The following is a 26148-nucleotide window of genomic DNA, read 5'->3' on the forward strand; positions in this document are numbered from 1 at the left end:
GGCAGCAATGGAGAAACAGACACAGAGAGTAGACTTAAGGACATGGGGAGAGGGAAGGAGAGGGTGAGATGTATGGAAAGAGTAACATGGAAATTTACATCACCATATGTAAAATAGATAGCCAACGGGAATTTGCTATATGGCTCAGGAAACTCAAACAGGGGCTCTGTCTCAACCTAGAGGGGTGGGATGGGTAGGGAGATGGGAGTGAGGTTCAAAAGGGAGGGGATATATGTATACCTATGGCTGATTCATGTTGAGGTTTGACAGAAAACAGCAAAATTCTGTAAAGCAATTATCCTTCAATAAAAAATAAACTAATTAAAAAAAAAAGACTGAAGTCAGGATGATCTGGGAGGAGGCAATGCAATAATCCTGAAAAAGATGGCAAAAGCTTAAGTCAGCATAGTGGCAATGGGGATAAAGATAGTGGACAAATTTAAGACATAGAATTAACAAGCATTATTGATTGATAGGATGTGGAGGGTAAAGGAGGAGAAAGAGTCTCAAATGGCTCCCAGACTAAGTGAATAACTGTGGCTCCACTGGATTGGGAAAGAGAGGTAGGGGAGACCTGTGAATATTGGAACTTGTTGGCTGATATGCCAGCAGAAGTAATGGAAAGGTAGTTAAATACTAGGGTAGTTAATTATGGGCTCAGAGAGAAGACTGGAGTAGGGCTAAAGATACAGTGGTCATGGACAGATACATGTGTTAATTAAAGCCATGGGATAGATAAACTGGTTGAAACAGGACATAAGTGAAAAATGAAAAGGGCTGAGGTCATTAAAGCAGAACATAGAGGAAGGAAAGCCTATGTGAATGAAACTGGCATTTCTTTGATGCCTAATAGGATCATTTCAATTGACTGAACACTGAAACCCTTTGAAAAGGATGACTGTATTTAATCTTTCTAAATCTGTCCAAATTAAATGTAAAGGTGCTTCTGGGAATTCCAGAAGATTGGTCCACTAATACAGGCTGAAGACTTTTGTGAAAATTGAATGTCTAAAAAAATATATATCATATAAAGTAATTTTAATGAAGTTGTAGTTACGGCTCTCTCTAACATATTACAACACTATGCTGTGCTTTTGCTCTTGTTTAGTGGCCAAGTCAGGTCCAACTCTTTGTAGCCCCAAGGACTGCAGCCTGCCAGGCTCCTCTGTCCATGGAATTCTCCAGGCAAGAATACTGGAATGGGTTGCCATTTCCTTCTTCGGTGGGTGGGGGGGACTGGGGTGGGAGGGGTTGGTCATTTGGTATCAAAATAAGTCCTGAGACTAAGACATGCAATGACCTTACGGCATGGCTATTTGAAGTGTGGCCTAAGCAGGGGTGATATTACCACCACCAGCTAGAATCTCAGGCCCCACTTCCAGAGCTGCTGAACCAGAATCTGCCTTTTAACTAGGTCCCCATGGGGTCGCGAAGAGTCGGACAAGACTAAGCGACTTCACTTTCACTTTTCACTGTCATGCATTGGAGAAGGAAATGGCAACCCACTCCAGTGTTCTTGCCTGGAGAGTCCCAGGGATGGGGGAGCCTGGTGGGCTGCCGTCTATGGGGTCGCACAGAGTCAGACTCGACTGAAGCGACTTAGCAGCAGCAGCAGCAGCAGCCAGTGATACACATGCACATTGACATATAAGAAACACTGCCTTGAAACATACGCACACTCACCAAGACAAAGCTAGTGCCTCAGCCGATCTGCACTTCCACCAAACCATCGAGAGGTGTGATAATTCTTCACCACAAAGGCTGCCCTCAATTTTGGCTGCCCTCCAAACTTTTTCAGAGAATAGAGCTCACAGGGAACAGACCCAGAGGATGTGCCCCAGTCTTCACCTTCACTCTGCATAGGCAGGTGGGATTAAACATTAATTCTTTTGGGCATATCACTGGTTATGGAGTCAGAAGCAACCAAAAAGACCACACAAGACAGAAAATATACTTAAAATGTGGTTTGACCAAGTATAAGCAAGACCAATCACTGCCATTTGTAAAAATTGTTTACCAAATGTGCCCAATGAACTTGCAAGATAAACTTTGGATTTCTGCCTTCAAATCTCCATGATGAACATGTAAATAGGTTCCCTACTTGGACTTAGAAAAAGTGGGAAAAGCTTTTTACTCTTAAATCTAGCCTATAGTTTTGGTAAAAGAGAGAGAACTGGTCTTTAAGCACCAAGGGACTTGGAAGGCGCTTACTGTGGGCTCCAGACTCTACTTATCTTCCTAGGTTTGATTGCAGTGTCCCATCCTTTGAGAAGTTTTCCCCCAAATCACCACTCCTTATTCTAGTTCTCATGGGATTTTCCTTAGTCTTCTAGAATGGTAGGATAACTTATTTATTAGGAAGCCAGGCTTTGCTGCCTGATTATATGGCTCTAAATTCCCTCCTTTGTCTATTAATATTATTAGCTGGGTGACCTTGGCCAGGTAACTTCCCTCCACAGCTGTCAGATGGAGAAACCTGTATCATAGGAGGTTTTTGTGAAGATTACATGAGACAATGCATATAAAAATGACAGTGCCTGGCACATAACAAATAACCAATGTTAGCTATGATTATTAGCACTTTGCAGAGTCTGGCTTCAATTAGAGCCAGACATTCAACCAGAGCCAATTAGAACCAATACATTCAATTGGTTGCATGTATGTCTGCCTTCCTCGCTAGACTGTGAGCAAACTCTTTACATCCCACATCTGGCATAGCGACTTACAAATGGAAGATACAATATTTGTTAAATGGGTTTGAAGGTATGCGAGGAAAAGGAAAGGGAGTGTGCTGGAAACAAGTTTAACATACTTTATGATTTTATCCAGTGCAGGGGTTAATAGTCAGCCGCCTGTTGCTCTGGCTAAGCCATGAGAAAATCACCATGGGAAAAGAATAAAAGCAAAATATAGCAATACAGCATAACCCAAATAAAAGTATTGGGTTGATCAGCTGGGGTTGTCATCCCCTACTAAGCTAAGAAGAAACAGCGTGGACCTTGGAACGCCCGATCAGCGCAAATTCAGAACACTGCTTGGGCACACATTAAGATGTTTCCCCAAGGCATATGTGGGTCTATGACCTCCAGCTAGGTGATAGCCCTTGTACAAGAAAATAACAAAGACAGTTTAAAGTAATCAATAAAATGGGAGACATGACCAGGGACACAGGAGGCTGACTTCATCATAACACAACAGATACTTTTTGCTTGCCAAGACACTAAATAAAAGTGATGTGTCTCCGAGGAGCAGGGCTCTTGACCCAAGGTATTGAGTCCCCTGGTCCCATCTTTAAAACTTTAATTCTGTCTCTTGTTTCTTTTTCCCAAACTGTGCATTGACCACCTTCGATCCCTACCTGCTGTGCTGGCTGCAGCAAGTGGAGCCCACTGTGGGGCTCTGAAAGTGAAGGATTGCCGTGAGCCAGACTAAAGCTGAACAGTCCTGAAGTGCACGGTCCTGAAGAAGAGTGGGGTGAGGCCTCTGAAAATCCCCCTTTGTGGTAAATAATACTCTCAGGCATTGAAAGCGTGGTTAAATATACGAAATTCAGAAAGCTCAGAACAATACCGGCTGTATTGTTATGGGGCTGGGGTGCGGGGGGTGAGGGGGTGGGAAGAAGGGGGAAAGACAAAAAATAAATAAATAAATAAATAAGAGAGGGCCGGCTATTGGAACTTTTACAAACCATTGAGAAACATTGCTCATGGTTCCCTTCTCCCAGTACTTTAGATTTAGGAACATGGGAGAAGGTAGGTAGTAAATTAGAGAAACTTCTTTGTGAGGGAGTACCCTTGTCTAAATCTATCTGGTCAATTTTGGACACTGATAAAATCTATTTTAGAACCTCTTCAGAGCCCAGAAAGCTCAGAAGGGAGTGAGGACGAAGGTGAAACCCGGTCAAAGGGAGAACCTGATGCAAAGCCTGAGGGTATAGAACAAAAAACTCAGGAGACTCTTAAAGCTACCTTCTGCACCTTTGTTTGGGGAGGACGAATTTCCTTTACCTCCTCTTCCTCCTGCTCCTGTCTTAACAGCTGGAGTGACTCAAGTTTTGCCTTCCTTGTCATGGACAGCAGTTCTGTCACCCCTCCAGAAAGGTATTTGTCAGACTAGACAGGAGGGTGACTTGGAGGCTATGACTATGACATTTCCAAGGACAATACATGAACCAGTATCCTAATAATCCTAATGGGGTATATGAGGCTGTACACAAACAGATTCCCTTCAAAATACTAAAGAAACTTAAGCAAGCTGTTCAAAATTATGGAGTAAATTCTCCTTTTACCTTAGAAATAGTGCAGGGACTAGCTGAGGGTTCCCATTTGATTATGGTGGCTCATGATCAAGCCAGACAGATCCCCATCTCTTTGGATCAATTGATAGGCAGTGGAAATTGGGGGAGAACTCAAAATCAAGTGCTTATGAAAGATCAGCTATAGAACAGGTGAGGCGATACTGCATAAGAGCCTGGGAGGAAATAGAGGCTAAAGGACAGGTTTTCTTTAAGAGAAGACCTCACCTGCCCAGACAGACAGTCTCTGCTGGGACAACTTCTTATCAGTCTGTCGACCCTTGTCATCAGAGCCAATTTGAACATTCACTGATTTCATTTTTAACTATGAAACTATGACTACAAAAACAGAGATGACATTTTTTATACTGAATGGCCATGATATTCTTTAGACTCCAGAGAAAACTGGTTAAAACGAGTCTTTTTAAAATACAAAACCGGTTCTTTTTGCACGTGCAATTAAGAAAAAGCTGGCTTGTTAAAATACTTTTTTGGAGCTCCATTTCTGTCTGAGAAACAAAAACAGGCCAGGGAAAAAACCTAAAGTTAACTCTTATCGTGTCTTTGGGATACACAGCCCACTCTATCTGGGACTCCAGCCATGAACAAATCGGTAGAACTCAAACCAAGAAAAAAGAAGGGGCAAAGAGACATTTTAAATATCAAGCAGAAAAAAAAAGACATTTTAAATATCAAGCAGAAAACTATGAGATCCCTGTCTATATGTCTGTCTAAATTTATGTGTGTCTCAGTGTGTGTCTTTGTCATTGGACAAAATTGCTAAAGTCTAATTGGTCAATGAGCTCTATTTAATTGGCCTAAAGAGAAGTACACAAGCTGGAATCAAGATTGCCGGGAGAAATATCAATAACCTCAGATATGCAGATGACAACACCCTTATGGCAGAAAGTGAAGAGGAACTAAAAAGCCTCTTGATGAAAGTGAAAGTGGAGAGTGAAAAAGTTGGCTTAAAGCTCAACATTCAGAAAACGAAGATCATGGCATCTGGTCCCATCACTTCATGGGAAATAGATGGGGAAACAGTGGAAACAGTGTCAGACTTTATTTTGGGGGCTCCAAAATCACTGCAGATGGTGACTGCAGCCATGAAATTAAAAGACGCTTACTCCTTGGAAGGAAAGTTATGACCAACCTAGATAGCATATTCAAAAGCAGACACATTACTTTGCCAACAAAGGCCCATCTAGTCAAGGCTATGGTTTTTCCAGTGGTCATGTATGGATGTGAGAGTTGGACTGTGAAGAAGGCTGAGCACCAAAGAATTGATGCTTTTGAAGTGTGGTGTTGGAGAAGACTCTTGAGAGTCCCTTGGACTGCAAGGAGATCCAACCAGTCCATTGTGAAGGAGATCAGCCCTGGGATTTCTTTGGAAGGAATGATGCTAAAGCTGAAACTCCAGTACTTTGGCCACCTCATGTAAAGAGTTGACTCATTGGAAAAGACTCTGATGCTGGGAGGTATTGGGGGCAGGAGGAGAAGGGGACGACAGAGGATGAGATGGCTGGATGGCACCACCGACTCAATGGACGTGAGTTTGAGTGAACTCCAGGAGTTGGTGATGGACAGGGAGGCTTGGCGTGCTGCAATTCATGGGGTCGCAAAGAGTCGGACACAACTGAGCGACTGAACTGAATTGAACTGAAAGAGAAGTAAGTGCTTATGAATCAAACAATTCTAAATTCAAAAAAATTAAAATGAATTTCAGGCTTGTGTGAACTGGTAAATATTCATTATTGAGTTGATCAGATCAGATCAGTCGTGTCTGACTCTTTGTGACCCCATGAATTGCAGCACGCCAAGCCTCCCTGTCCATCACCAACTCCTGGAGTTCACTCAGACTCATGTCCATCGAGTCGGTGATGCCATCCAGCCATCTCATCCTCTGTCGTCCCCTTCTCCTCCTGCCCCCAATCCCTCCCAGCATCAGAGTCTTTTCCAATAAGTCAACTCTTCACATGAGGTGGCCAAAATACTGGAGTTTCAGCTTTAACATCATTCCTTCCAAAGAAAGACTACAATTTTCATGACTTTTTGTCTGACACATTACTAGCTTCTAATCTTTGTTTTCAGATATTAAAAAAAAAACTCTTCTCCTCAAGTCACTGATGGTTCAAAATAATTTAGTGATTTGTACCTGTGGGTAAAATTAAAATATTTTTCTTTTCTCTCTGTCTCATCCCTCCAGAAATTGGAGACATTTGGGTTCTGAACAGCCTCATCAAGGTACAAAAAAGACTGTCTCCAGACATACACAAAAATCTCAGAGTATACTGGGGAGCCCAAACTCATATAAATGAGGATGTTAACAACAGGTTGGTGGATTTAGAAAATGCAGTGCTACTCTTAGGAGAAGAAGCACAAAATCTTAAATTACAAATACATTTAAAGTGTGACTGGAACATTACTACTTTTTGTGTGACCCCCTAGAACTATAACCAATCTGAACACTCCTGGGAAAAGGTTAGACAGCACTTGCAGGGCCATACAGCTGACAACCTTACTCTAGATATTAAAAAGCTACAAGCAAAAATCATTGGCATGCAGCATGTTTCTCTTAGCCCATTACCAGGTACAGATAGAATTCAAGGAATAGCAGAGGGCCTTAACTCATTGAATCCTCTCAAGTGGATCAAAGACATCGGAGGTGACCTCACTAAAACACTAGCTATGTTTTGCTGTTTCACTATAATCTTCTGTTTCGTCCTCAGATGCACACGAAAAACCGTCCGAGAACTAACGAAGAAAGAAGTTGCAGGATCAACATATCTTCTGCTACAAAAACAAAAAGGGGGATATGCAAGGGTTAATAGTCAGCTGCCAGTTGCTCTGGCTAAGCCATGAGAAAATCACCATGGGAAAAGAATAAAAGCAAAATATAGCAATACAGCATAACCCAAATAAAAGTACATCAGGTTGATCTGTTGGGGTTGTCATGCCCTGATAAGCTAAGGAAAAACATAGTGTGGACCTTGGAACGCCGGATCAGCGCAAATTCTGAACACTGCTTTTGCACACACTAAGATGTTTTCCCAAGGCATATGTGGGTCTATGACCTCCAGCTAGGTGATAGCCCTTGTACGAGAAAATAACAAAGATAGTTTAAAGTAATCTTTAAATGTGACCAGGGACACAGGAGGCTGACTTCATCATAACACAACAGATAGTTTCTGCTTGCCAAGACACTAAATAAAAGTGATGTGGCTCCGAGGAGCAGGGCTCTTGACCCAAGGTATTGAGTCCCCTGGTCCCATCTTTAAAACTTTAATTCTGTCTCTTGTTTCTTTTCCCAAACTGTGCATTGATCACTTTTGATCCCTACCTGCTTTGCTGGCCGCAGCAATCCAGGACCAACCTCTGTGGTGCTTGTTTTTCTTCCATTTCCAGAGCACATTGTCTCAGACTATGAGGTTGGTTGTTGTGAAATGAGGCTGGCAGGACACTATTTCTGCAACCAGATGTTCTGTTCAGCAATATGAGGTTGTGCTATGAGGCATCTGAAATCTCCAGTTTGGTCCTGGGCTGGAAGGGGAGTAGGGGGCTGAAGTTCAGCCAGAGCTGGACTGGCTAAACTGGGCACCCTAGCTAGCATAGGATCACATCAGCTCTGAGGATCTTCTCAGTGTATTCACTTAGAGGGATGTCTTTACATACTGCACAAAAGAGCTGTTTGTACCAGCAGGACTCCCCTGCAAACTCAGAGGTCCCCTTGGAAACCAGACTACTGACACTTGGATGAACATCAACTAAAATAATGTTAGTTTGCTTACTAAATATTTATTGAGCACCCATTATGTGCTAAACACTGTGCCTGACACTGCAGAACCAAAAGTGAATAAAGAAATTACAGTTGGGGAAGTTGGGAAGTGATGCAAAAAGCAGGAATGTGGACAGGTATGACAAGTGCCACCTTAGATGTGAGTGCAAAGGTAGTAGAAACATCCAACAGAAGGCTAATGTAAGGCTCAAAGGGTTGGAGGAGGCTTGGACAAGGGACTCACCACCAAGATGAGGCTCGAAGGAGTGATCACAACAGCTAACATTTATTGAGCACATACTGTATGCGTCCATCCAGCCCTGTTCAGAGAACCCTGCATGAAAACCCTCATTTAGTTCTTACAACACCCTATGAGGTAGATAACATTATTCTCTCCATTTTACAGATGAGGAAACAGGCTCACAGTAAATAGTGGAGCTGGATTCAAATCAGAGCAGCTTGGTTCCAGACTAAAGGGGGAGGAAAGAGCCAAATCAGCCTTCAAGGCAGGGGCAAGGGCTGTGCAACAGCATAGAGAGAGGAAAGACGCTCCCCAAGTCCTTTGAGGAACTCAGTGTCTGGGGGTGGGAACAAGAGTTCTGAGATGACACAGCTCCATCTGCAGGTTAGAAGGGAAACCAGAGGCAGGGGACAGTCTGCTGTGGACTGTCAAAAATTAACTGTGTGATTCCTGTCATCTAACCCCTCCTGGCTTCAGTCTCTCCCTTTTGTAAAAGACAGTAATACCAATACATGGGCTCTACCGTAGAGAATGGCTATGGGCATCAAATGGGGGAAATGCACGTAAACTTGATAGCAAAATGCAAATTCCTTCCCAGACTTGAGATTTCATCAGTATCATTTCCCCATCAGCTTCAAAGATTTGCAAACCCTAATCAACAGCGTCAGGGCAGTAGCAAGAGACTTTGAAGTAGAGCAACAGGATGGGGAAATAGACCCTCATCCTGTGTCCATCACTTGCATCCAAATTCACCACTTACTGTGTGATGCCAAGGCAAGCTACTCTCTCACCATCTCACTCCATCATCTGGGCAATGGGGATGATGATAGCATTCACCTCATAAGTCACTGGGAGGAATAAATAACACTTGTAATATGCTTAGGACAGCTCCCAGCACAGAGGAAAGACAAAACGTTAACGGCTATCATTTTTAACATTATTAAGAACTCTATTGACTACTCACCCCATTCTTCCACGTTCTATGTGATAAAAACACATGCAGATATTAGAAACCAGAGCTGATGAAGGTTTGCAATCCAACACATGTGCACTGCTTTGGACATTCTTCCTGGCTCTCACAGGCAAGCAGCTGGCTCTCCATGGTCTCTGTCCTGGAAGAAAATGCCCCAAAGCAGTAAAACACAGAGATCAAACACCATTTGTGCAAACCAGGCTGCTCTCATCATTTTTAGACAATCTAAACATCTACTTGTATATCTATTCCTCATTAGATGGTGAAATTCTCAAAGGTGTCCTGGTGTCTAGCCTGGTACCAGCATGTAGTATACAGTTGATATACGCATGTGAATTCATCTGAATTTGAGCTTTAAAGCTCAGTATATAGAGAGTATAACATTTTTTGAAACTTCAGTCTAATAATATCTCCAGGATTTTGCAATTGAAATATATTAAATGGGCAAAAGATACTATAGTTCTAAATGTGGCAGTGTTCCCTTGTAATAGTCAGTATTGATAATTATACATCATATAATGTTATACAAAGAACAAAATGAGCCAATAAAACTACATACGCTAACAAGGATGAATTTCACAAACATGATACTGAATGAGAAGCCACACAAAAACAAATGCATACTGTATAATTCCCATCATATGACATTTCAGTTCAGTTCAGTTGCTCAGTTGTGTCCGACTCTTTGCGACCCCATGAATCGCAGCATGCCAGGCCTCCCTGTCCATCACCAACTCCTGGAGTTCACTCAGACTCAAGTCCATCGAGTCAGTGATGCCATTCAGCCATCTCATCCTCTGTCGTCCCCTTCTCCTCCTGCCCCCAATCCCTCCCAGCATCAGAGTCTTTTCCAATGAGTCAACTCTTCGCATCAGGTGGCCAAAGTCCTGGAGTTTCAGCTTCAGTGTCATGCCCTCCAAAGAAATCCCAGGGCTCATCTCCTTTAGAATGGACTGGCTGGATCTCCTTGCAGTCCAAGGGACTCTCAAGAGTCTTCTCCAACACCACAGTTCAAAAGCATCAATTCTTTGGCACTCAGCTTTCTTCACAGTCCAACTCTTACATCCATACATGACCACTGGAAATACCATAGCCTTGACTAGCCAGACCTTTGTTGGCAAAGTAATGTCTCTGCTTTTCAATATGCTGTCTAGGTTGGTCATAACTTTCCTTCCAAAGAGTAAGCGTCTTTTAATTTCATGGCTGCAGTCACCATCTGCAGTGATCTTGGAGCCCCCAAAAATAAAGTCTGACACTGTTGCCACTGTTTCCCCATCTATTTCCCATGAAGTGATGGGACCGGATGCCATGATCTTCATTTTCTGAATGTTGAGCTTTAAGCCAACTTTTTCACTCTCCTCTTTCACTTTCATCAAGAGATTTAGTTCCTCTTCACTTTCTGCCATAAGGGTGTTGTCATCTGCATATCTGAGGTTATTGATATTTCTCCCAGCAATCTTGATTCCAGCTTGTGCTTCTTCCAGCCCAGTGTTTCTCATGACGTACTCTGCATATAAGTTAAATAAGCAGGGTAACAATATACAGCCTTGACGAACTCCTTTTCCTATTTGGAACCAGTCTGTTGTTCCATGTCCAAGTGAAGTTTAAAAACAAGCAAAACTAATGTATAGCTTTAAAAGTCTGGGTTTTGATTATCTTTGGAAGAGGTGTACTGATGGGGAGGAGGCACAAGAGAAACTTTTGAAGAACTGGTTACATTTCTTTCTTTTTAAAAATAAATGTGCTTTTTAATCTTGTCAAGAACATTTTTCTTTTTCCTTTTATTATTTATTTATTTAGGCTGTGCCTCATGGCATATGGGATCTTAGTTCCCTGACCAGAAATAAAATCCATACCCTCTGAAGTGGAAGCACAGAGTCTTAGCCATTAAACCATGAGGGAAGTCTCACATTTCTTGACCTGAGTATTATCTTCATGGGCACATTAAATTTGTGATCATTCTTTGAGCTATACACTTATGATTTGTGCATTTTTTCCTGTATGATAGTTATACTTCAATAAAATATGACTTTACAAGAATAATTATGGCACATGATAACTAATCACATTAAAAAAATCATCTCCGCAAGTAAGAACAGGGCATTCAAAAAGTAGCTATGCTAATCAAGCAATAAGAAAGGACAGTGAAAGGAAAAACATGATGGATTTCAGAAGGTGTATAGACTTGATTGGTATATTGGCTGAAGATTCAAGGGGTTGTTAACTACATATCTGCATGGGAATAAAATCCAAAGAGGTCTTGCAGTTTGGTAAGACTATCTCAATTTCTAAGCTTTCAGTATAACTATCACCAACTCGACCTCCATTTTATTAGCTCAAAACTCTGAGGATATAGGACTTCAACTTCAGCTTGTAATGCACTAACTGATACTACCCCCTGCCATAAATAAAATACTGATAAATACAGACTAATATTTAAAACATCTACTTTTAGATACTGAACAACAAGCTCCTCAAGACTGTAATCTCTGAAGGAGGGAAACAAATGAGGTAAATCCTGCAAATGCCCCAGCTTTAAAGGCATTTAGATCCTGGCATAGAGGAGGAGAATCCAAAACAGAAACAGACAGATGTAGAAAACAAACTTAAGGTTACCAAAGGGGAAAGGGGAGTGGGAGGAGATACATTATAAGATTAACCGATACAAAACGCTACACACAAAAGAGATAAGTAACAAGGATTTACTAAGGGCACTATATTCAATAACTTATAATGGAAAATAATCTGAATACACACACACACACACACACACGTATATATATAACTGGATCACTTTGCTGTACACCTAAGTCTAACACAATATCATAAATCAGTTCAGTTCAGTTCAGCTGCTCAGTCATGTCCGACTCTTTGCGACCCCATGAAGCGCAGCACTCCAGGCCTCCCTGTCCATCACCAACTCCCAGAGTTTACCCAAACTCATGTCCATTGAGTTGGTAATGCCATCTAACCATCTCATCCTCTGTCATCCCCGTCTCCTCCTGCCTTCAATCTTTCCCAACATCAGGGTCTTTTCAAATGAGTCAGTTCTTCACATCAGGTGGCCAAAATATTGGAATTTCAGCTTCAACATCAGTCCTTCCAATGAATATCCAGGACTGATTTCCTTTAGAATGGACTGGTTGGATCTCCTTGCAGTCCAAGGGACTCCCAAGAGTCTTCTCTAACTCCACGGTTCAAAAGCATCAATTCTTTGGTGCTCAGCTTTCTTTATAGCCCAATTCTCACATCCATACATGACTACTGGAAAAACCATAGTCTATACTTCAATTTAAACAATCAATAGAGAATCAGTGATTTGTGAAACAAAATGAAGCAGTCTAACATTTGTATAAATGTATTAGGGAGGTAGTGTAGTGGTAGGGAGGAGGGACTGAGAAAATATTTGAAAAAATAATGGTTGCTAATTTTTCTATATTTGACAGAACTATCAACCTAAAGATCCAAGAAGCTCAATGATCCTCAAGCAGGATAAACACAGAGAAAACTATAAATTACACAAATGAATACTGATGAAAATCAATAATAAAAAGTTGACAGGGAAAACAAGGGCACAGAGATAAGAAAATTACTGATGTCTCATCAAAGAAAATACAAGCCATAAGAAAATAGAATAAGACCTTTAAAGGGTGAAAAGAAAAAAAAGCAGCCAACATATAATTATATATTTAACAAAAATATCCCTCAAAAGACATGTTTCAGACAAAGAATAAGAGACTTAGTTGCCAGCAGATATGTTGCTCATTTTTTAAAAATTGAAGTATAGTTGGTTTACAATATCATATTAATTTCAGGTGTACAATAGAGTGATTCAAAATATTATAGATTATATCCATTTAAGGTTATTATAAAATATTGGTTATATTTCTGTGCTATAAATATATATTCTGTGCTGTAGCTTACTTATTTTACACATAGTAGTTTATATTGGAGAAAGGAATGGCAACCCATTCCAGTATTCCGCCTGGAGAATTCCATGGACAGAGGAGCCCAGTGGGCTACAGTCCATGGGGTCAGAAAGAGTCGGACACCACTGAGCGACTAACACTACACTATGCTAGCAGTTTGTATCTCTTAATCATCTACCTCTATCTTGCCCCTCCCCTTTCCCTCTCCCCACTGGTAACCACTAGTTCTTTATATCTGTGAGTCTGTTCCTGTTTTGTTACATTCATTCATTTGCTTTATTTTTAAAATTCCACATATAAGTGATATCATACAGTATTTATGCTTCTCTGCTTGACTTATTTTACTAAGCAACAAGGATGAGATCGTTGGATGGCATCATCGACTCAGTGGTCATGGTTTGAACAAACTCCTGGGGGTAAGTAAAGGACAGGAAAGCCTGGCGAGCTGTAGTCCATGGGGTCGCAAAGAGTCAGACACAACTGAGTGACTGATCAACAAGATTCATAAAGTCTGATGCAATCAATCCACTATTATGTCAATCATTTCCAATACCCTTCATGTCCATCTATGTTGTTGCAAATGGCAAAATTTCATTTTTTTAAAGGCTGAGTATCATACCTCTCTTTCTATATATATGGAGGGATATATATATAGAGATAGATAGATAGGATTACTATATATATATACAGAATACAATGAACACTGGGGTGTATATATATATATATATATATCTTCAACTTAGTATTTTCATTTTCTTTTGCTAGATACCCAGGAATGGAATTGTTAGATTGTACAGTAGTTCTGTTTTTAGTTTTTTCGGGAACTTCCATACTGTTTTCCATAGTGGCGGCACCAATTGACATTCCCACCAACAGTGTACAAGGGTTCCTTTTTCTAAACATATTGCAAACATTTGTTATTCATGTTCTTTTTGATGACAGCCATTCCGACAGGTGTGAGGTGATACTCCATTGTGGTTCTGATTTACATTTTTCATGATTAGCTATGCTGCACATCTTTTCATGTGCCTGTTGGCTATCTCTATATCTTCTTTGGAGAAATGCCTATTCAGATGTTCACTCCATTTTTCAAATTGGGTTGCATTTTTGTTTTCTTTTTTTTTGAGTTGTATAAGTTGGTTTTGTATTTTGGATATTAACCTCTTCCTGGTCACATCATATGCAAATATCTTCTCCCATTCAGTAGGGTGTTTTTATTTCATGTTTTGTTGATCGTTTCCTTTGCTGTACAAAAGATTTAAGTTTAACTAGGTTCCATATTTTTGCTTTCATTTATTTTGCCTTAGGAGACAGATCCAAAAATATAGTGCTATTATTTATGTTAAAGAGGGTGGGCTTATCATATATGATCTCTATTATGCTGAAGTATGTTTCCTGTATACCCACTTCATTGATTCAACATCATATACGGATGTCGAATTTTGTCAAAAGATTTTTTTGTGTATTTATTAACATGATCATATGATTTTTATTTTTCAATTTGTTAACAGGGTGGATATTGACCTATCCTGGCATACTGACCTATTCAGGAATCTTTGGGATAAATTCCACTTGATTACGGTGAATAATCCTTTTAATGTATTTTTGAATTCCATTTGCTAATATTTTGTTGAGGATTTTTGCATCTATGTTCATCAGTAACACTGACTTGTAGTTTTCTTTTTTTGTTATATATTTGTCTGGTTTGGTGTCACGTTTTGGTTTTTAGTTTTATTGACATTTTTTATTGCTTTTTAATCTCTATTTCATTTATTTCTGCTCTGGTCTTTATGAATTATTTCCTTCTACTAACTGAGTTTTGTTTGTTTTCTTTTTCTAGTTCCTTTAGGTATAAAGTTAGGTTGTTTAAGAATTTTGTTTTTCCGGAGGTAGGCTTGTATTACTACAAACTTCCCTCTTAAAACATCCCACAGATTTTGGATTGTTATGTTTTCATTTTCTCCAAGTATTTTAAAATTTCATCTGTAATTTCTTCAGTGACCCATTAGTTATTTAGTAGTATATTGTTTAGCCTCCACATATTTGTGGTTTTTGCCGTTTTATTCTTGCTACCATCAGCACCAGTGTCCAAGTAGTAGAATGGGTTCTCAAGAATTGCTGACACCAGTGTCTGTGTCCCCAGTGGGAGCTCCAGCTGCCTTCTGCCTCTCTGGGAGACTCTCCAAGATCAACAGGTAGGTCTCACCCAGCTCCTTTCAAATTACTACTTCTGTCCAAGATATTGGAGCATGTGAGATTTTGTGTGCCCCCTTTAAGAGTGGAGTCTACTTTCCACAGCACTCCGAGTCTCCCAAAAGTGAGCCTAGCTGGTCTTCAAAGCCAAACCTTCTAGAGGCTTTTCCTCCCAGTATAAGACCCCTGGGCTGAGGAACCTAGTATGGGGTTCAGACCTCTTGATCTTTGAGGACACCCTAAGTAGCTGTAATTATCCTCCCCTTTGTGGGTGACCGCAGGAAGGACCCCATGCCCGAAGGGTGGTGGACAAGAGGAGTTACCCCACGTCCGAGGCCAGGGGCGGCGGCCGGGAGGAGCTACCTCATGTCCGAGGTCAGGGGCCACGGCAGGGAGGACCAACCCCACGCCCATGGCCAGGGGCGGCGGCTGGGAGAAGCAACCCCACGCCTGAGGCCAGAGGCGGCGGCCGGGAGGACCAACCCCAGGTCCAAGGAGCCGTGGCTGCATGGGCGCAGGAGGGCCTAGAGGAGCTACCCCATGTTGAAGGTCAGGAAGGGCAGCGGTGAGGAGATACCCCTCGTCCAAGGTAGGGAGCAATGGCTGCACTTTGCTGGAGCAGCCGTGAAGAGATACCCCGACGCCCAAGGTAAGAGAAACCCAAGTAAGATGGTAGGTGTTGCAAGAGGGCATCAGAAGGCAGACACACTGAAACCATACTCACAGAAAACTAGTCAATCTAATCACACTAGGATCACAGCCTTGTCTAACTCAATGAAACTAAGCCATGCCCGTGGGGCAACCCAAGATGGGCTGGTCATGGTGGAGAGGTCTGACAGAATGTGGTGCACTGGAGAAGGGAATGGCAAACCACTTCAGTATTCTTGCCTTGAGAACCCCATGAACAGTATGAAAAGGCAAAATGATAGGATACTGAAAGAGGAACTCCCCAGGACAGTAGGTGCCCAATATGCTACTGGAGATCAGTGGAGAAATAACTCCAGAAAGAATGAAGGGATGGAGCCAAAGCAAAAAGAATACCCAGCTGTGGATGTGACTGGTGATAGAAGCAAGGTCCGATGCTGTAAAGAGCAATATTGCATCAGATCAGATCAGATCAGATCAGTCGCTCAGTCATGTCCAACTCTTTGGGACCCCATGAATCCCAGCACGCCAGGCCTCCCTGTCCATCACCAACTCCAGGAGTTCACTCAGACTCACGTCCATTGAGTCAGTGATGCCATCCAGCCATCTCATTCTCTGCTGTCCCCTTTTCCTCCTGCCCCCAATCCCTCCCAGCATCAGAGTCTTTTCCAATGGGTCAACTCTTCCCATGAGGTGGCCAAAGTACTGGAGTTTCAGCTTTAGCATCATTCCTTCCAAAGAAATCCCAGGGCTGATCTCCTTCAGAATGGACTGGTTGGATCTCCTTGCAGTCCAAGGGACTCTCAAGAGTCTTCAACACCACAGTTCAAAAGCATCAATTTTTAGGCACTCAGCCTTCTTCGCAGTCCAACTCTCACATCCATACATGACCACAGGAAAAACCAAAGCCTTGACTAGACGGACCTTTGTTGGTAAAGTAATGTCTCTGCTTTTGAATATGCTATCTAGGTTGGTCATAACTTTCCTTCCAAGGAGTAAGTGTCTTTTAATTTCATGACTGCAGTCACCATCTGTAGTGATTTTGGAGCCCAGAAAAATAAAGTCTGACACTGTTTCCCCATCTATTTCCCATGAAGTGATGGGACCAGATGCCATGATCTTCATTTTCTGAATGTTGAGCTTTAAGCCAACTTTTTCACTCTCCACTTTCACTTTCATCAAGAGGCTTTTTAATTCCTCTTCACTTTCTGCCATAAGGGTGGTGCCATATGCATATCTGAGGTTATTGATATTTCTCCCGGCAATCTTGATTCCAGCTAGTGCTTCTTCCAGTCCAGCATTTCTCATGATGTACTCTGCATATAAGTTAAATAAACAGGGTGACAATATACAGCCTTGACGAACTCCTTGTCCTATTTGGAACCAGTCTGTTGTTCCATGTCCAGTTCTAACTGTTGCTTCCTGACCTGCATACAGGTTTCTCAAGAGGCAGATCAGGTGGTCTGGTATGCCCATCTCTTTCAGAATTTTCCACAGTTTATTGTGATGCACACAGTCAAAGGCTTTGGCATAGTCAATAAAGCAGAAATAGATGTTTTTCTGGAACTCTCTTGCTTTTTTGATGATCCAGAAGATGTTGGCAATTTGATCTCTAGTTCCTCTGCCTTTTCTAAAACCAGCTTGAACACCAGGAAGTTCACGGTTCACATATTGCTGAAGCCTGGCTTGGAGAATTTTGAGCATTACTTTACTAGCGTGTGAGATGAGTGCAATTGTGCGGTAGTTTGAGCATTCTTTGGCATTGCCTTTCTTTGGGATTGGAATGAAAACTGACCTTTTCCAGTCCTGTGGCCACTGCTGAGTTTTCCATATTTGCTGGCGTATTGAGTGCAGCACTTTCACAGCATCATCTTTCAGGATTTGGAATAGCTTCATAGGAACCTGGAATGTCAGGTCCATGAATCAAGGCAAATTGGAAGTGGTCAAACAAGAGATGGCAAGAATGAATGTCAACATTCTAGGAATCAGCGAACTAAAATGGACTGGAATGGGTGAATGTAACTCAGATGACCATTATATCTACTACTGAGGGCAGGAATCCCTCAGAAGAAATGGAGTAGCCATCATGGTCAACAAAAGAGTCCGAAATGCAGTACTTGGATGCAATCTCAAAAACGACAGAATGATCTCTGTTCGTTTCCAAGGCAAACCATTCAATATCACAGTAATCCAAGTCTATGCCCCAACCAGTAACGCTGAAGAAGCTGAAGTTGAACGGTTCTATGAAGTCCTACAAGACCTTTTAGAACTAACACCCCCAAAAGATGTCCTTTTCATTATAGGGGACTGGAATGCAAAAGTAGGAAGTCAAGAAACACCTGGAGTAACAGGCAAATTTGGCCTTGGAGTACGGAATGAAGCAGGGCAAAGAGTAGTAGAGTTTTGCCAAAAAAATGCACTGGTCATAGCAAATACCCTCTTCCAACAACACAAGAGAAGACTCTACACATGGACATCACCAGATGGTCAACACCGAAATCAGATTGATTATATTCTTTTCAGTCAAAGATGGAGAAGCTCTATACAGTCAGCAAAAGCAAGACCAGGAGCTGACTGTGGCTCAGATCATGAACTCCTTATTACCAAATCAGACTGAAATTGAAGAAAATAGGGAAAACCACTAGACCATTCAGGTATGACCTAAATCAAATCCCTTATGACTATACAGTGGAAGTGAAAAATAGATTTAAGGGCCTAGATCTGATAGATAGAGTGCCTGATGAACTATGGAATGAGGTTCGTGACATTGTACAGGAGACAGGGATCAAGACCAATCCCATGGAAAAGAAATGCAAAAAAGCAAAATGGCTGTCTGGGGAGGCCTTACAAATAGCTGTGAAAAGAAGAGAAGCGAAAAGCAAAGGAGAAAAGGAAAGATATAAGCATCTGAATGCAGAGTTCCAAAGAAGAGCAAGAAGAGATAAGAAAGCCTTCCTCAGCGATCAGTGCAAAGAAATAGAGGAAAACAACAGAATGGGAAAGACTAGAGATCTCTTCAAGAAAATTAGAGATACCAAGGGAACATTTCATGCAAAGATGGGCTCGATAAAGGACAGAAGTGGTATGGACCTAACAGAAGCAGAAGATATTAAGAAGAGGTGGCAAGAATACACAGAACTGTACAAAAAAGATCTTCACGACCCAGATAATCACAGTGGTGTGATCACTGACCTAGAGCTGGACATCCTGGAATGTGAAGTCAAGTGGGCCTTAGAAAGCATCACTACAAACACAGCTAGTGGAGGTGATGGAATTCCAGTTGAGCTATTCCAAATCCTGAAAGATGATGCTGTGAAAGTGCTGCACTAAACATGCCAGCAAATTTGGAAGACTTAGCAGTGGCCACAGGACTGGAAAAGGTCAGTTTTCATTCCAATCCCAAAGAAAGGCAATGCCGTAGAATGCTCAAAGTACCGCACAATTGCACTCATCTCACATGCTCGTAAAGTAATGCTCAAAATTCTCCAAGCCAGGCTTCAGCAACACATGAACCGTGAACTTCCTGATGTTCAAGCTGGTTTTAGAAAAGGCAGAGGAACCAGAGATCAAATTGCCAACATCCGCTGGATCATGGAAAAGGCAAGAACGTTCCAGAAAAACATCTATTTCTGCTTTATTGACTATGCCAAAGCCTTTGACTGTGTGCATCACAATAAACTGTGGAAAATTCTGAAAGAGATGGGCATACCAGACCACCTGATCTGCCTCTTGAGAAATTTGTATGCAGGTCAAGCAACAGTTAGAACTGGACATGGAACAACAGACTGGTTCCAAATAGGAAAAGGAGTTCGTCAAGGCTGTGTATTGTCACCCTGCTCATTTAACTTATATGCAGAGTACATCATGAGAAATGCTGGACTGGAAGAAGCACAAGCTGGAGTCAAGATTGCTGGAAGAAATATCAATAACCTCAGATATGCATATGGCACCACCCTTATGGCAGAAAGTGAAGAGGAACTCAAAGTCTCTTGATGAAAGTGAAAGTGGAGAGTGAAAAAGTTGGCTTAAAGCTCAACATTCAGAAAACGAAGGTCATGGCATCTGGTCCCATCACTTCATGGGAAATAGATTGGGAAACAATGGAAACAGTGTCAAATTTTATTTTTGGGGGCTCCAAAATCACTGCAGATGGTGACTGCAGCCATGAAATTAAAAGACGCTTACTCCTTGGAAGGAAAGTTATGACCAACCTAGATAGCATATTCAAAAGCAGAGACATTACTTTGCCAACAAAGGTTCGTCTAGTCAAGACTTTGGTTTTTCCTGTGGTCATGTATGGATGTGAGAGTTGGACTGTGAAGAAGGCTGAGTGCCGAAGAATTGATGCTTTTGAACTGTGGTGTTGGAGAAGACTCTTGAGAGTCTTGGACTGCAAGGAGATCCAACCAGTCCATTCTGAAGGAGATCAGCCCTGGGATTTCTTTGGAAGGAATGCTTCTAAAGCTGAAACTCCAGTACTTTGGCCACCTCATGCGAAGAGTTGACTCATTGGAAAAGACTCTGATGCTGGGAGGGATTGGGGGCAGGAGGAGAAGGGGACGACAGAGGATGAGATGGCTGGATGGCATCACTGACTTGATGGAAGTGAGTCTGAGTGAACTCCTGGAGTTGGTGATGGACAGGGAGGCCTGGCGTGCTGCGATTCATGGGGTCGCAAAGAGGCGGACACGACTGAGCGACTGAACTGAACTGAACCTGGGGTATGGGTCTTATGACTATATGATGACTTTGCCCCTCCTATCAGTTTATTGTGGTTCGTTCCTTATATCTTTTGTTGTCATTCAGTTGTTCAGTCCCTAAGTCATGTCCAATTCTTGCAACCCCATGGACTGCAGCATGCGAGGCTTCCCTGTTCTTCACTATCTCCCAGAGTTTGTTCAAACTCATGTCCATTGAGTCGGTGGTGCCATCCAACCATTTCATCCTCTTTTTCCCCTTTTCCTCTTGCCCTCAATCTTTCCCAGCATCAGGGTCTTTTCCAGTGAGTCAGCTCTTCACATCAGGTGGCCAACGTATTGGAGCTTCAGCTTCAGTATCAGTTCTTCCAATGAATATTCATGTTTGATTTTCTTTAGGATTGACTGGTTTGATCTCCTTGCTGTCCAAGTGACTCTCAAGAGTCTTCTCCAAAACCACAGTTCAAAAGCATCAATTCTTCAGCATTCTGCCTTCTTTTATGGGCCAACTCTCACATCCATACATGACTACTGGGAAAACCATAGCTTTGACTAGATGGACCTCTGTGGACAAAATGATGTTTCTGCTTTTTAATATGCTGTTTAGGTTTGTCATAGCTTTTTTCCCAAGGAGGAAGCGTCTTTTAATTTCATGGCTGCAGTCACCATCTGCAGTGATTTTTGAGCCCAAGAAAAGAAAATCTGTCTCTATTTCCACTTTTCTCCCATCTATTTGCCATGAAGTGCTGTGATCAGATGCCATGATCTTCTTTTTTTGAACGCTGAGTTTTAAGTCAGCTTTTTTACTCTCCCCTTTCACCTTCAACAAGAGGCTGTTTAGTTCCTCTTTGTTTTCTGCCATTAGAGTGGTATCATCTCCCTATCTGAGGTTGTTGATATTTCTCCCAGCAATCTTGATTACAGCTTGTGAGTCATTCAGCCCAGCATTTCACATGATACTCTGCATATAAGTTAAATAAGCAAGGTGACAACACCTTGATGTACTCTTTTTCCAATTTTAAACAAGTCAGTTGTTTTATGTCTAGTTCAGTTGCTTCTTGTCCTGCATACAGGTTTCTGATGAGACAGGTAAGGTGGTCTGGTATTCCTATCTCTTTAAGAATTTTCCACAGTTTAATGTGATCCACGCAGTCAAAGGCTTTAGCGAAGTCAATGAAGCAGAAGTATATATTTTTTGAAACTCCCTTCCATGATCCAACAGATGTTGGCAATTTGACCTCTGGTTCCTCTGCCTTTTCCAAACCCAGTTTTGTACATCTGAAAGTTCTTGGTTCACGTACTGCTGAAGCCTAGCTTGAAGGATTTTGAACATGATCTTGCTAGCGTGTGAAATGAGTGCAATTGTATGGTAATTTGAACATTCTTTAGCATTGCCTTTCTTTGAGATTGGAATGAAAACTGACTGGGCTTTTCCAGTCCTGTGGCCACTTCAGAGTTTTCCAAATTTGCTGACATATTGAGTGCAGCAATTTAACAGCATCATCTTTTAGGATTTGCAATAGCTCAGCTGGAATTCCATCTCCTCCACTTGCTTTGTTTGTAGTAATGCTACCTAAGTCCCAGTTGACTTCACACTCCAGGATGTCTGGCTCTAGGTGAGAGACCACACCATTTGGGTTTTCCAGGTCATTAAGACCTTTTTTGTACAGTTCTGTGTATTCTTGCCACCTCTTCTTAATCTCTTCTGCATCTGTTGGGTCTTTGTGGTTTCTGTTCTTTTTCATGCCCATCTTTGCATGAAAAATTTCCCTTGGTATCTTTAATTTTCTTGAAGAGATCTTTAGTCTTTCCCATTCTATTGCTTTCCTCTATTTCTTTTCACTGTTCACTTAAGAAGGATTTCTTATCTCTCCTTGCTATTCACTGGAACTCTGCATTCATGTGGGTATATCTTTCTCTGTATCTTTAGTTGTAGAAAATCTTTTCCTATTAGATTCCAGTCTTTCTCATCAACAGTTGCTTGTAAGTGGTTGTAATTTTGGTGTGCCCACAAGAGGAGGTGAGTTCTGGATATTTCTACTCCATTATCTTATTCCCAGAATCTTCTCCAGAAGAAATGTTTTTTAAAAGTTCCTCAGGCTAAAGGAAAATGATACCATAAAGAAACTAAGATCTTCACAAAGGCAAGAAGGGTGTCAGAAATGGTAAATATTTGAGTATATATAAAAGATCTTTTCCTCCTTTTATTATCTTTAAAAGATAATTGACTGTCACCCACAAAATAATAATAAATGTATCCCAATATGAAGAATGGAGAAGGCAATGGCACCCCACTCCAGTACTCTTGCCTGGAAAATCCCATGGATGGCGGAGCCTGGTAGGCTGCAGTCCATGGGGTCGCTAAGAGTCAGACACGACTGAGCGACTTCACTTTCACTTTATATGAAGAAACTTATGACCATCTATTTTTCCCTCCCCAACTCTTTTAAATATCTGTCATAGATTTTATTTCTACATTATAAATGTGGATATTCATGAACATGTGCATGCACACACATACACTTATGCATACATAACTTGCAGAATAAAGGAACAAGGTGAATACACCTTGGCAGAACTAGACTAGCCTTAAAGCATTTGTTTTTCTAGGTCATTAATGGTTAAGTGGACTTGAGTGTTAGAGAGTCAAGGCTGAGTCTAACTCCACCAGTCATAACTATAGAACTCTGAGCAAGAAACGTAACTAGCCAAAACCTAAGTTTACTTATCTGTGAAAGGTGGGTATTGCCTCTTGAGTAGCGTGGGTCTGGATTAACTAAATTACCATATATAAATTGTTAGCATATTGCCTGCCTGGCAAGAGCAAAGACTTGACAAAGGGCAGCCATTATTATCCTAAAGTCAAACATATCCCCACCGTGCCAGATGCCAACTTGGTCAGAGAGCAGTTGATCGAAAAGATATGATGGAACAAGGGAAAGTAGGAGGTGGTAAAATACACTGAAATTTTTCATCTTCCAAAGCAGAATAAAGGAAATCATCTAAAGTTAATAAATCAGTAACAGAGAACTGAGAATGTGTAAGAGTATAATGGTGATCACTAGAAGAATTAGAAACAGAGACTGTTTACGGTGATTGCCTTTGAGAAGTGCAATTGAGGGAAGAGAGAGAAGTTTTTGTTCTTCATAATGTATCCTTTTATACTGTTAAAAATTTTAACCTGTATTAAATACTGCATAAAACTTCAAAACCTAGTTTTATAATTTAGAATGTACATATGGAGCAAGGAGAAAGGTTAAACAAATATACCAGGATTTGTGTAAAAATGGAACTTCTTGATTTCCTATTTTTGCACCACTGAAGGGGAAACTAATGCTGCTTCAGAAAACCAGTACTGGCCTCTGTTACATTGTAGTTGCCAAGAATTGTGTGTGTGTGCGTGTGTGTGTGTGTGTGTGTGTCTATGCGCGTGGGTGTGTGTCCATACAACTGTTTATAAAGTAAATAATGTTTTATGATTAAACCCTTTGCCTAATTCTTCCTCCCGTGAGGACTTGTACTATTAAAAATTAAAATGCTTAGAAGCAAAGAAAAGCAATTTTTATATTATTAACTAAAGCCAGCCTATTTTCTCTTCTATAGATAACCTCATTATCACACGCCAGCATCCACACCTCTGATTTCTTCCTAACTTACTTCTGTTGTCGAAAGCTGGGGTCTTGGCTAGGACCCTCAGGAAAGGAGTAGCTGATGTTCATAGGCAATATGTAAAGATCCCCACAAATAACACAGATCTGATTTTAGTCCCTTCCTGAATCCTCTGCTTGTCTGGGCACTCTACTATTTTCCCACCATTCTCTTGCTCATCTGATATATTCCTCTTGGCCCATTAAATCTCATTATTGGGAAAGTTAAGATGCTACAGAGACACCATAAGCTAGAGAGACAGGACACACAGCATCATCGTAGTATAGAATGTAGTCATGGAATGCTGCCATAGTAAGAGCCTTAAGGTCCAAGCCAGGATATACAGTGAAAGAAACCTCTCTAATGAGGTTTTCTTGGAAGCTAGCAATCCTGGTAATTCAGTCTTCTGGATGAGTAATCATCTGGACCATGGACTTCAGCTTCTGATGGCACTGGGTTCTAATCATACCTCTGTCCTCCCCACCAGTGTGACTCCGGCAAGTTGTTTAACATCTCTAAGTCTCAGTTTTCTCATCTGGAAAATGAGGGTAATAATACACACATCTTTTTAAAAAAGAACTTGCTCTCTGGTGTTCTACATGTTATTAACTCAAGTCATTCTCACAGCAGTTGGGTACTATTATTATCCCTTTCTATAGACGTGTAAAACGAGGCTCAGAGGGAGGCTAAGTAACTTGTCTGAAGTCACACAGCTGTTAAGTAAGGCAGACAGGAGAGTATCCAGGCAGTCTGCCTCCAGAGCCCTGCTTTCAGCTATTATGCTAAACTGTCTGATAAAGTTCACCTGAGGATTAAATGAAACAATGCATTTAATAGCACTTGGCATATTTTGAGCATTTAATAAAGAGCAATTATTATAATGAGAGCTGGGTGGAATCCAAGTCCCAAATTATAACAAACTTGGGGGTAAGGTGGATTATACTGTACTTTTATCATATGAAGCCAAGTCTAAAGTTCAGACATCCTTATTCTCAGATCATCTGCAAACAGAAAGCAAGCTCCCACAGGAGCAAACAGGTTTCCTGGGGCACCAGAAATCATTTCTACAGGAGCTGTCTGTTGCTGAGTGGGAACAGAGGAGAGTATTAAAGCAAGGGCTTGACCGAGAAGGAGCGGAGTCCAGGTGGAGCAGGAGGCATGCCAGCCCTGCCCCTGGTGCATTATGGATGGCTGCGGTGGGGGCCTTTAGGATGGGAACCATAAATAGTGGGATCTCTCAAGTAATCAAAGGTTTCCACAATTCTCTGGTAGGAGTAAATCACAGACAACGAGGGAATTTGATAGCTATTAAAACCAGGGTTCTGCAGTTGGCAGGTAACTTTGCAGTCTGAAGAGGTCTGCTTTCTGAGACTGACTGCAATACAGTTCAAGTCAGAGCAAAAGAAGACACCTGGAACTCCATCATGAGTGAAGCCTTAACAGAAGCCATCCTGAGAGCAAGAAAGGGGTCAGAATCCATGCTGGGTAAGCCTCAATGGGTGGCATTCTCCTGGCTCTCATCAAAGGAACTGGTATCTTGTTGATAAGATTTGCCTCTGCCCAGTTTCCCAAGGATTCTCCTTTTGCTGAAAACCCCTTCTAGTTGCCATCAGCCCATTTATCATCCTCACCTTTTGGAGACTACTGACAATACCAGTAGGACTTCTCTCTCAGGATTTCTTCAACAGAATGAGCTGTAGGTCTAGGAAGGATTTCAGAAGATCAAGTTCAGTCTGTTTTTAAAACTGTAGGT

General features: G+C 41.5%; 1 long non-coding RNA gene and 1 pseudogene across 2 annotated transcripts; both read left to right on the top strand.

Moving 5' to 3' along the window:
• The first annotated feature begins 3164 nt into the window (after positions 1-3164).
• Positions 3165-7199, top strand: LOC133239189 (uncharacterized). Of its 2 annotated transcripts, none has more exons than XR_009733751.1 (2): positions 3165-3502; positions 7024-7199. It is a non-coding gene; the product is annotated as an uncharacterized LOC133239189 (long non-coding RNA). The 2 variants fall into 2 exon arrangements; XR_009733750.1 differs by having other exon boundaries at positions 3165-3474.
• An 8113-nt stretch (positions 7200-15312) lies between these two features.
• LOC133239084 (mitochondrial import inner membrane translocase subunit Tim17-A-like) lies at positions 15313-26055 on the top strand (annotated as a pseudogene).
• Positions 26056-26148: the final 93 nt, after the last annotated feature.

This window comes from Bos javanicus, chromosome 26, assembly GCF_032452875.1.
Source record: "Bos javanicus breed banteng chromosome 26, ARS-OSU_banteng_1.0, whole genome shotgun sequence".
NCBI classification, from domain to species: Eukaryota; Metazoa; Chordata; class Mammalia; order Artiodactyla; family Bovidae; genus Bos; species Bos javanicus.